A 12,025-nucleotide genomic window follows, 5' to 3' on the forward strand; every position below is an offset into this window, starting at 1 on the left:
CCCTAGAGGCAATAATAAAGTATTATTTATTTCCTTGTATCATGATAAATGTTTATTATTCATGCTAGAATTGTATTAACCGGAAACATAATACATGTGTGAATACATAGACAAACAGAGTGTCACTAGTATGCCTTTACTTAACTAGCTCGTTAATCAAAGATGGTTATGTTTCCTAGCCATAGACATAAGTTGTCATTTGATTAACGAGATCACCTCATTAGGAGAATGACGTGATTGACTTGACCCATTCCGTTAGCTTAGCACTCGATCGTTTTGTATGTTGCTATTGCTTTCTTCATGACTTATACATGTTCCTATGACTATGAGATTATGCAACTCCCGTTTACCGGAGGAACACTTTGTGTGCTACCAAACGTCACAACGTAAATGGGTGATTATAAAGGTGCTCTACAGGTGTCTCCAAAAGTACTTGTTGGGTTGGCGTATTTCGAGATTAGGATTTGTCACTCCAATTATCGGAGAGGTATCTCTGGGCCCACTCGGTAATGCACATCACTATAAGCCTTGCAAGCATTGTGACTAATGAGTTAGTTGCGGGATGATGTGTTACGGAACGAGTAAAGAGACTTGCCGGTAACGAGATTGAACTAGGTATCGAGATACCGACGATCAAATCTCGGGAAAGTAACATACCGGTGACAAAGGGAACAACGTATGTTGTTATGCGGTCTGACCGATAAAGATCTTCGTAGAATATGTGGGAGCCAATATGGGCATCCAGGTCCCGCTATTGGTTATTGACCGGAGACGTGTCTCGGTCATGTCTACATAGTTCTCGAACCCGTAGGGTCCGCACGCTTAACGTTACGATGACAGTTTTATTTTGTTTTGATGTACCGAAGGAGTTCGGAGTCCCGGATGAGATCGGGGATATGACGAGGAGTCTCGAAATGGTCGAGACGTAAAGATCGATATATTGGACGACTATATTCAGACTTAGGAAAGGTTCCGAGTGATTCGGGTATTTTTCGGAGTACCGGAGAGTTACGGGAATTCGTATTGGGCCTTAATGGGCCATACGAGAAAGGAGAGAAAGGCCTCAAAAGGTGGCCGCACCCCTCCCCATGGTCTGGTCCGAATTGGACTAGAGAAAGGGGGCCGGCTACGCCCTTGGCCGACTGGGGGAGGCCGGGCCGCCTCCATGTCTGTCTCTGGCTGAAGGGGCCCGCCGCCCGTGGGCCGTACCGGCGTTTGTCGTGGGTGACGTCGAGGCTAGCATGGCTACAGTGTCGAGCCGGACGGGGGCCGCCTCCTAATGAGGTGATCTCGTTAATCAAATGACAACTTATGTAGCCATGCTAGCCTCGACGTCACCCACGGCAAACGGCGGTACGGCCCACGGGCGGCGGGCCCCTTCAGCCAGAGAGAGACACGGAGGCGGCCCGGCCTCCCCCAATCGTCCAAGGGCGTAGCCGGCCCACCAGAAGTGGCCTATACCTCTCGTCAGTTGAAGCCCAACGAGAAGAACTACCCCACTCACGATCTTGAGTTGGTGGCAGTTGTCCATGCATTAATAACGTGGAGACATCTCTTGTTGGGAAGACAAGTGGACATTTTTACCGATCACAAGAGTCTCAAGTACATCTTCACTCAGCCCAACCTCAACCTCAAGCAGACTCGATGGATCGAAATGATTCAAGAGTACAATCCGAGTATTGAATATACTCCAGGCAAGGCAAATGTCATTGCAGATGCTTTAAGCAGGAAGGCTTATTGCAACAGCTTAATTCTCAAGCCATTCCAACCGGATCTTTGTGAAGCTTTCCGCAAGCTGAATCTCCAAGTTGTCCCTCAAGGCTTTCTTGCCAACCTCATAGTCTCTCCTAATTTAGAAGATCAAATTCGTGAGGCACAACTCCTTGATGCCATGGTGAAGAAGGTGAAACGTGGTATCGACAAGGGTCTTTCCAAATACAAGTGCTATCGCATTGATGACAGAGACACTTTATTCTTTGAGGACCGGATTGTGGTTCCTAACAGTGATCTAAGGAAAGTCATAATGAACGAGGCGCACAATTCTCTCCTGTCCATTCATCCTGGAAGTACGAAGATGTACCATGACCTCAAGCAGTCGTATTGGTGGACTCGAATGAAGCGAGAAATTGCTCAATTCGTGAATGAATATGATGTCTGCCGAAGAGTGAAAGCAGAACACCAACGACCAGCGGGTCTCCTCCAACCTCTTGCTATCCCAGAATGGAAGTTTGATCATATCAAAATGGACTTCGTGACTGGTTTTCCCAAGTCCAAGCGCGGAAATGATGCTATCTTCGTTGTCATCGACAAGCTTTCTAAAGTGGCTCATTTCCTTCCAATCAAAGAATCCATCACAGCAGCTCAGCTGGCAGAGCTATACACCTCCAGAATTGTCTCCTTGCACGGCATTCCACAATTAATTTCTTCAGATCGTGGAAGCATCTTCACCTCTAAGTTCTGGGACTCCTCCCAGAAGGCCATGGGCACTAACATTCGTTTCAGCACAGCTTTCCATCCTCAAACTAGTGGCCAAGTCGAGCGAGTCAATCAAATTCTTGAAGATATGCTCAGGCCTTGTGTCATTTCCTTTGGCATGAAATGGGAAGATTGTCTTCCTTATGCTGAATTCTCCTACAACAACAGCTTCCAAGCGAGTTCGGGCAAGGCCCCATTCGAGATTCTCTATGGCAGAAAGTGCCGTACTCCTCTCAATTGGTCAGAGACCGGTGAACGCCAACTTCTTGGCAATGACTTAATCACTGAAGCTGAAGAAATGTGTAAAGTCATCCGTGATAATCTCGAAGTCGCGCAATCGCGCCAGAAGAGCTACTATGATAGTAAGCATCGTGATTTGGCTTTCGAGATCGGAGACCATGTCTACCTCCGCGTCTCTCCAATGAAAGGCACTCGTCGCTTCGGTATCAAAGGGAAGCTTGCCCCTAGATACGTGGGTCCTTTCAAGATCATTGGCAAAAGAGGCGACCTCGCCTATCAACTTGAACTTCCTTCCAACTTCGCGAACGTGCACGATGTGTTCCACGTGTCACAGCTCCGCAAGTGCTTCAAGACGCCTGAGCGCACTATCAACTTCGAAGAGATTGACCTCCAAGAAGATTTGTCTTATCATGAGCACCCCGTTGCTAGTCTTGAAGAAATTGAGCGCAAGACTCGCAACAAGTCAATCAAATTTCTGAAAGTGAAGTGGTCGCACCATTCCGACCGGGAAGCTACCTGGGAACGCGAGGACCACCTCCGTTCCGAACATCCGGAGTTCTTTCAGTCCTAGATCTCGGGACGAGATCCTCTCGTAGTGGTGGAGTGTTGTAACACCCCGCATGTAACTTGCCATATTTGTAACTCCGACTCTTGCCATTTCCGGCTATGTGTTATGATTTTCCCTCCGTTGTCGGGTTTTGTCTTTCGTTTTGTATTTTGTCATGTCATACATTTTCATATCATGTCATCATGTGCATTGCATTTGCATACGTGTTCGTCTCGTGCATCCGAGCATTTTCCCCGTTGTCCGTTTTGCAATCCGGCGCTCCTATCTCCTCCGGTGCACCCCTCTTGTTTTCTTTCGTGTGCGGGTGTCAAACTTTCTCGGAATGGACCGAGGCTTGTCAAGTGGCCTTAATATACCATCCGGAGACCACCGGTCAAGTTTCGTTCCATTTGGAGGTCGTTTGGTACTCCAACGGTTAACCGGGCATCCGCAAAGTCCATTTGAGTGTCCAGTAAAACCCCCCCTAAAAATCAGCCCAAAACCCACCAAACTCTCTTCCATGCTCTAGGTCGTTCGATCACGATCGTGTGGGCGAAAACCGCACCTCATTTGGAGCCTCCTAGCTCCCTCTACCTATAAATATGTGGGCATCCCGAAATACATCTGCAGTCGAAACCCTACCTTCTTCCACCTCGCGCACGGACAAAATCCCCCGCCGCCGGACGTGTCCGCGCCGCCGTCCCCGGCGAATCCCGTCGCGCCATCTGTCCCTGCCGCCGCTGATCCCGCCGCGGGCCCGCGAGCCCAGATCCGGCCCGCGGGGCCCGAACCCCGCCGCTGCCCGAGGCGCCTGGCCCGCGCCGCCGCCGCGCCCGGTCGCCGGCGCCGCCACGGCCGCCCGCCGCCCGCGTGCTCCGCCGCCACTCGCCGCCTCGGGCCGCGCCCCTCTCCGTCGGAGCCCGAGCCCCGGCCGGCCTCCCTCTCCTCCGCGGGCGCTGCCAGCCCGCCTCCTCTCCTTCCTCTCCGCCGGCGAGCAGCGCCACCGGAGCTCCGGCCGGCCCGAGCACCACGATCCCGATCCAGATCTCGGTAGCCCCGTTGACTTTCTCGTGCCCATATATTTTCCAAGTCACTGATTTTCTCAGCAATATGTCTCTGTTCGTGATGCTATAACTCCGTGCATGTAGCTCCAATTCGCGCGTGTAATATGTAAAATTGTTCGTCTCGTGATGCTCTACATTTTGTTCAATTGCACCATGTTCATTAGAGGTCATCTTGATGCCCAAATCTCTGTTAGAAGAGGGCTAGTTGCTGTTATTCTCTGGTTCTTGACAGAACTTGGAGATTTGTCATTTTTGTATCATTTAATCTGTGCATCTTTTGAGCATGAGCTCTACATGTGTTTTGAAGTATGCCATGCCATCTTTCCAAGGGTGTATGCCATGTATTTGTTTGATCTCTGTGGTGACTAGCACAAGCATGCAAATTAGGCTCCGTAATATTTCTGATTTCAGGGACGGTGATTTCTCTAAGTCCTTGTCTGCTGTTATTTTGTTGCCATGTAAACTTGATGCTACAGAGAGATCCATGCATATTTTGGAGATGTTCAGTAAGGATGTTTTGTAGCTATAGTTGTAATGGATCCATTCCTGCAATTGTTTGCAATTATGGAGTTCCATAGCATGACTCAATCTTGCTCTACTTTTGCTATAAAATATTTCTGGCAGATTCTTAACATGACATGCAATTTTGCCAAGCTTATTGTAGTTGATCCATACATGCTATGTATTTGTTCTTGCCATGGATAGCTTCCTAAACATGCCATCGTGATGTAGGTATGCTTGGTTTGTCATGCATTGCTCTGTAGTGAGTGCATCAAGCTCACAAATAGGCCTACATATTATTATTTCTGCCATGCTCTGTTTTCTGCTAAGTCTGAAACCTGATAACGGAACTTGCTATGTTTACATGCTTGCCATCATATCTTCTGGTCCTTTTTGGCTTATGGTCAGTAAGGAACTTTTGTCATGTGCATTTAGTAGAACACTTTCATGCCTTGTTTTTCTATGTTAAGTTCCTGTCGCATGTTGATTTCGTGCTCTGAACATTGCTACCTGATGCTGTTTTCTGCCATGTCCAGTTTTTCACCAAGTCTGTGATCCTGTTATCTTTCGCACTTTTGCCATGCTTGTTTGAGCTTGATATGTTGTGATCTAGCCGTAGCTCAGTGTTCATCTTTTGCAAGCATCTCCTGTAGTTTACTGGTATGTGCTTTGTTGCTATGTTGGAGTGCTGTAGCACTGTTGCTTGTTGCATTTTAAGTGCTATCATGCTGTTAATCGCAGATTCGTGTCATTCTTGTTTTGCTTGCCATTTGCAAACCGTGCATCCGTTTCCGGTGATCTTTATATCGATTTCGACCGAAACCATCTCATCTTTCCAGTGGCATGCTTGGTTTGCCAAGTTACTGCCATGTTCATCATTTTCCTTCCGGAGCACGCATATGCATCACATATCGTATCTTGCATATCATACATGTTTTGCATCATGTTGCTTGCGCATTTCTCGTTGTTGATTGTGGTTCCGTTTGTTTGTGTTCTTGTCTTGGGTAGAGCCGGAAGACGAGTTCGTGAACGAGGAACCTGTCGAGTACGCTTACGAGGATCAAGCTTTCGACAACTCTGAGAACCTTGCAGGCAAGATGACCACCCCTCGAAATCACTTCTATCTTTGCTATGCTAGTTGTTCTCTCTATTGCCATGCTCCGCTACCTATCACTTGCTATATCATGTCTCCCATTTTGCCATGTCAGCCTCTACCCATCCTTTCCTAGCAAACCGTTGTTTGGCTAAGTTACCGCTTTTGCTCAGCCCTTCTTATAGCGTTGTTAGTTGCAGGTGAAGTTGAAGTTTGTTCCATGTCGGAACATGGATATGTTGGGATATCACAATATCTCTTATTTAATTAATGCATCTATATATTTGGTAAAGGGTGGAAGCCTCGGCCTTATGCCTGGTGTTTTGTTCCACTCTTGCCGCCCTAGTTACTGTTATACCCGGATTATGTTCCTTGAGTTTGCGTTCCTTACGCGGTCGGGTGATTTATGGGACCCCCTTGACAGTTCTCCTTGAATAAAACTCCTCCAGCAAGGCCCAACCTTGGTTTTACCATTTGCTACCTAAGCCTTTTCCCCCGGGTTTTCGCGAGCCCGAGGGTCATCTTATTTTAACCCCCCCGGGCCAGTGCTCCTTCGAGTGTTGGTCCGAACTGAGCAGACTGCGGGGCCCCCTCCTGGAAACTCGAGGTCTGGTTTTACTCGTAGGATGTCTCATCCGGTGTGCCCTGAGAACGAGATATGTGCAGCTCCTATCGGGATTTGTCGGCACATTCGGGTGGCTTTGCTGGTCTTGTTTTACCATTGTCGAAATGCCTTGTAAACCGGGATTCCGAGACTGATCGGGTCTTCCCGGGAGAAGGTTTATCCTTCGTTGACCGTGAGAGCTTATAATGGGCTAAGTTGGGACACCCCTGCAGGGTATAAACTTTCGCGAGCCGTGCCCGCGATTATGTGGCAGATGGGAATTTGTTAATATCCGGTTGTAGAGAACTTGACACTTGACTTAATTAAAATACATCAACTTTGTGTGTAGCCGTGATGGTCTCTTTTCGGCGGAGTCCGGGAAGTGAACACGGTTCTTGTGTTATGCTTGAACGTAAGTAGGAGTTCAGGATCACTTCTTGATCATTACTAGTTGACGACCGTTCCGTTGCTCCTCTTCTCGCTCTTATTTGCGTATGTTAGCCACCATATATGCTTAGTGCCTGCTGCAGCTCCACCTTTACACCATCCTTTCCTATAAGCTTAAATAGTCTTGATCTCGCGGGTGTGAGATTGCTGAGTCCTCGTGACTCACAGATTCTACCAAAACAGTTGCAGGTGCCGACGATGCCAGTGCAGATGATGGGTCGATCTCAAGTGGGAGTTCGACGAGGAACGTGGTCGTTACTATGTGTCTTTTCCTGATGATCAATAGTGGAGCCCATTTGGGACGACCGGGGATCTAGCATTTGGGGTTGTCTTATTTTCATCTGGGTTTTGACCGTAGTCGGTCTATATGGTTGTATTTTGGATGATGTATGAATAATATTTATGTATTGTGTGAAGTGGCGATTGTAAGCCAACTCTTTATCCCATTCTTGTTCATTACATGGGATTGTGTGAAGATGACCCTTCTTGAGACAAAACCACTATGCGGTTATGCCTCTAAGTCGTGCCTCGACACGTGGGAGATATAGCCGCATCGTGGGCGTTAGACCCTTCCTTCTTTCTCCTTTCCCCTTCGCTTCTCCTACTCCCACAAGGAAAGGAGTTGTCCTACTCCCGGTGGGAGTAGGACTCCCCCCTTTGGCGCGCCTCTCCCCTTGGCCGGCTGCCTCCCCCTTGCTCCTTTATATACGGGGGCAGGGGGGCACCCCAGAAACACAACAATTGATCCTTGAGATCTCTTAGCCATGTGCGGTGCCCCCCTCCACCATATTACACCTCGATAATACCGTTGCGGAGCTTAGGCGAAGCCCTGCGTCGGTGGAACATCATCATCGTCACCACGCCGTCGTGCTGACGAAACTCTCCCTTAACACTCGGCTGGATCGGAGTTCGAGGGACGTCATCGAGCTGAACGTGTGTAGAACTCGGAGGTGCCGTACGTTCGGTACTTGATCGGTCGGATCGTGAAGACGTACGACTACATCAACCGCGTTGTGATAACGCTTCCGCTGTCGGTCTACGAGGGTACGTGGACAACACTCTCCCCTCTCATTGCTATGCATCACCATGATCTTGCGTGTGCGTAGGAATTTTTTTGAAATTACTACGTTCCCCAACACCTTCGTCACGCGCCGGGTACTTCCGCTCCAGAGCCGTCCTCATCTGATCTGTCAGATGAGCGGCCAGCTCGATCCGAGCCGGATGTGCACCAAGGACATGCCGCACAAGGAGGTTGCCTATATGGTGAACTACCTCGCGAATTGCAAACTCTCCGAAGAGTGGCAGTTCAGCAAGGAGCCATATAGCCGAGCCAATCCACCGCCCACGGTATGCTCTCCTTGTCTCTTCTTTTCCTCTTCGCTTTGTCGCCGAGTTCCTTTGGCCGACTCTGACTAGTCGGCTTGTCTTCGACAGAGTCCTCTCCTTCGGCCTGCCAGCGGGTCGGATGCGGAGCACCGATTCCTCCCCGACCGTACGCAGCACGACCTGGAGGACCCCGACTTGGGGGCGGCCGCTATGGACGACAACACCAAGCCGGATGGTGGCCAAGCCGGTGGCGAAGCAGGCGGCTCCGGGCACGGAGTCACCTTCGACGACTGGCCGGACGATGATGAGGCCGAAGTCGTCCCGCGCCGCCGGCCGGCATCTGGACGTGGCGCGGGTTCCTCCGCTGCACCGCCTGCTCGGGGCGGAGGGCAAAAGCGTCGCGCCGCCCAGGGTTTGTTCGGCAGTCGGACGAAGAAACCCAGGGGCGGGGCGGCAGCAACCAGGCGGGAGGAGGCGGCCGCGAAGGCGGCTCGCTTCCGCAAGACGGTGAAGCAACCACAGACTGTGTCGGCGTAAGTTCGAATTCCTTTGTATACTCTTTTTTCTATCTTTTTCTCTGGTGGTTCCTGAACCCTTGTCTTTTTCTCCAAACGACTAGAGCTCCGTTATCGCTTGAGCGGGCGGCTGCCGCCTCCGTCGTCGAGTCGCCGAGGGGGTTTGGGAGCACCACTCGCCGCGTGGACCCCCGTGCCGACCTTCAGGAAGCAACAGAACGGAACGCGCGGGAAGCGCGGGAGGAGCGGGAGCCGCGAGAGGCGGAGGCACGGAAGGCGGCCGCCGCCCAGGCGGCGCAGGAGGAGCAGGCGGCGAAGGCGCTCGCCGACGCCGCAGCCAAGGCCCAAGCGGAGGCTGCAGCTGCGGCGGCGGCGGAGGAGGCCTTGATGGTCACCCCCGCTGTGCGTCGCAGCGCCTGGGGCCATGGAGCCCTCGCCAGAAGGAGCCGGCGGCGACCAGCCAGGGCTGGAGAGGGACGACGACGTCGTCGTCCTGGAGAGGGCGCCGGTGCCGACCCCGCCAACTGGGGCGGCTCAAGGCGGCCGGCCTGATCTGCCGCCTGCGCAGTCGGCGGGGGGCGAGCCGGCCGCGAGGACTGAGATGGCGGTCCGGATGCCGCCGAGCCGTCGTGCGGGGAAGGCTGCGTCGGAGCCACAAAAGGCCGCGTCGGAGCCGCAGCCGGCCGTGGGCTCCAGCTCGTCGGCCCAGGATGTGGAGGTGGCCAGCGCTACCTCGGGGTGGACGCCAGGCGGAGGGACGGCCGTGATGAACGTGGCCGCACAGGACATCCAGACCCGGCTCCAGGCCCAGGCTACGGCGCTGAGGCAGTTCACCGACGAGTTCCTTGCGACGCGGGCGGCCATCCGGGTTAGTCTTCCCATCTTGCTTCTTCTTGATCTTCATTTCTTCCATGGGGGCGCGTCAGCGCACCCACTGGGTGTAGTCCCCGAGTTCCGAGTTGGCTGCTGAGCAGGCGGCTTGGAACTTCTTAGTGGATTTGGCTTTGCTATTCTTGTTCTTACTTCGATCTTCTGTCTATCTTGTAGGACTACCACAATCTTCGTGCGGCCGCCTTCAACTCCCAGGCTCGAGAGCTGACCCAGAAGACCGCCGACCTTACTGAGAGCCGGGGTACGTGCTTTGTTCTTTATCTCATGTGGGGGCGCGTCAGCGCACCCATTGGGTGTAGTCCCCGAGATTCGGGCCGACTGCTGAGCAGTCGGGTCGAATCTTCCTTGACGACTTCCTCTTACTGTTCTTTCTTTTTCTGTCGTCTCTGCAGCGGCCAACGCCGGTCTGAGGGCACAGCTGGGAGAGTCTCAGACTGCCCTTCGTGCCAAGGATGCCGAGCTCGCCGCCTTGGTGCAAGAATGCGACCGCCTGGCCAAGAAGTTGGTCGACCAGGAGGAAGGCCACAAGGCGGCTCTGAAGGCGGTGCAGGACCGCGAAGCCGCCCTCCAGGCCGAGTACGAGACGGAGGCGGCTGGCTGGGCTGAAGCAAGGCAAACTCTGATCTCTGGCTATGGTCAGATCGAAGATCTGGTTGACGGTAAGCCGCCTACTTCTTCGTCCTTTCTTGCCGTCTACCACTTTTGGCTCGTTTTCTGACTTGGTGTTCTTTTCTTCTTTTCTTCTTCTTTTTTGCACAGAATATTTCCCTGGCTATTCTACCGCCGCCAACCAGACCATCGAGGCCCGCCGCCAAGCGCGAAGGCAGGCTGGCTTCGAGATTTCGCCAACCGCCGGCCGTTCGCTGGAGGAGCAGCTCTTGGCGATCCAGGCCCGCATCCAGCCAGCTCACCGACTGCTCCGCCGGCTTCAGCGTGCCGGGGCGCAAGTGTTGGCCGCCCTCTGGCCCGGCCAAGTGGTTCCTCGCACCCCCAGTCAGACCGCCGACTGGCTGGAGGTGGCAGTCGGCCGCTTCGAAGCCTGGAAGGCCTCGGCGGCTCGGTCCGGCGCCAGGCGAGCGCTGGAGTTCGTCAAGGCCTGGTATCCCGGCCTGAGCCTGGATCAGCAGGCTACCTGGCGGCAGCAAGCCGACACGGAGCTGGAGCCGGCGCGGCCGGCTATCATCCGGTGGGCTTCGGCGATCGCCGACTACACCGACACCAGCGCTTCGCCCCTGAGGTAGATGACAACGGTGTCGCCCAGCCGGAGGAGTGGTTCGGGCTGAACCCGGCAGACGGTGAAGACTCGGCGGAGGAGATCGACTACAGCGATGAGGGCGAAGAGGAGGAGGAGGAGGGTGAAGACGCTGAGCCGGCTGGTGGAGCAGCCGACCAGCCTCAGCCTGACCGCGCCTCCAGCACCACGTCGCGCGCGAGAGCGTCGCCTGCCACTGGTGGTGACCAAGCCGAGACCCGCTAGGCGGCCACTCCTTCAGCCGGCAAGGCCGTCTCCACCGACCAGCTCGGCTTCCGCACCGCGCCCTAGTCTGCCATCTTTTGTTTTCCTATCTTGTCACTTTTGGAACAATACTTTGTTAAGTCTGCACAATTCCACCCACTGGGGGTGTATTCGAACCATGTTGATTGCCAGCCTGTTGGGGGCCTTTATATGTATATATAACTTATGCATGCATTTGGCTTTTCCTCGTACTTTGCTTTTTATCCTTCTGCTGTTTCCTTTGCCACCCTCCATTGGTTGCCGCCTCCCTAGTCAGATAGTTGCTCTGCAATCTGTAGCTGGAGGAGTGCTTGGCCAATTGGGGGGGGGAAGTACTCTAGCTTTGCTGGACTAAAGCTAAGTGTTTAGGAAGCCGGCCAGCCGGCTGTTCTGACAGCCGGCAAGCGTGGTTGGAGGCCGTCTTTTTGCTATATAAGTTCGTTGGTCCTTAGCCGTTTTTCGTGTGGGCATCCTTTCTGCCTTGCCTCTTGCTAGTCGGACAGTCGGTTCTTCGGGCTGCGACTTTCAGCAAGAGAGGACTCGGGAGTCGGCACACTACTTGTCTGACTTCAGGTAGAACTTTTAATATAGCTCAAAGCGGCCAGTCCCCGGGCCGACTAGTCGAACCCGATGCCCAACAAGAAATCAAATGTAATAATACATTCATGGATATGACACTTGTCATTCATAGATAAACAAAGGCAGTCCCCGAGTACTGTTCGGGGGGCCTGTTGGTTTGTACTTAATACAAAAGGGTAGCATGATACATACTGCTTTCAACTGTAAAATCTTCTCAGGAGGTTTGCGTTCCATGGTCGCTCCGACTC

The sequence above is a fragment of the Aegilops tauschii genome, chromosome 4, assembly GCF_002575655.3.
Source record: "Aegilops tauschii subsp. strangulata cultivar AL8/78 chromosome 4, Aet v6.0, whole genome shotgun sequence".
In the NCBI taxonomy this organism is placed as follows: Eukaryota; Viridiplantae; Streptophyta; class Magnoliopsida; order Poales; family Poaceae; genus Aegilops; species Aegilops tauschii.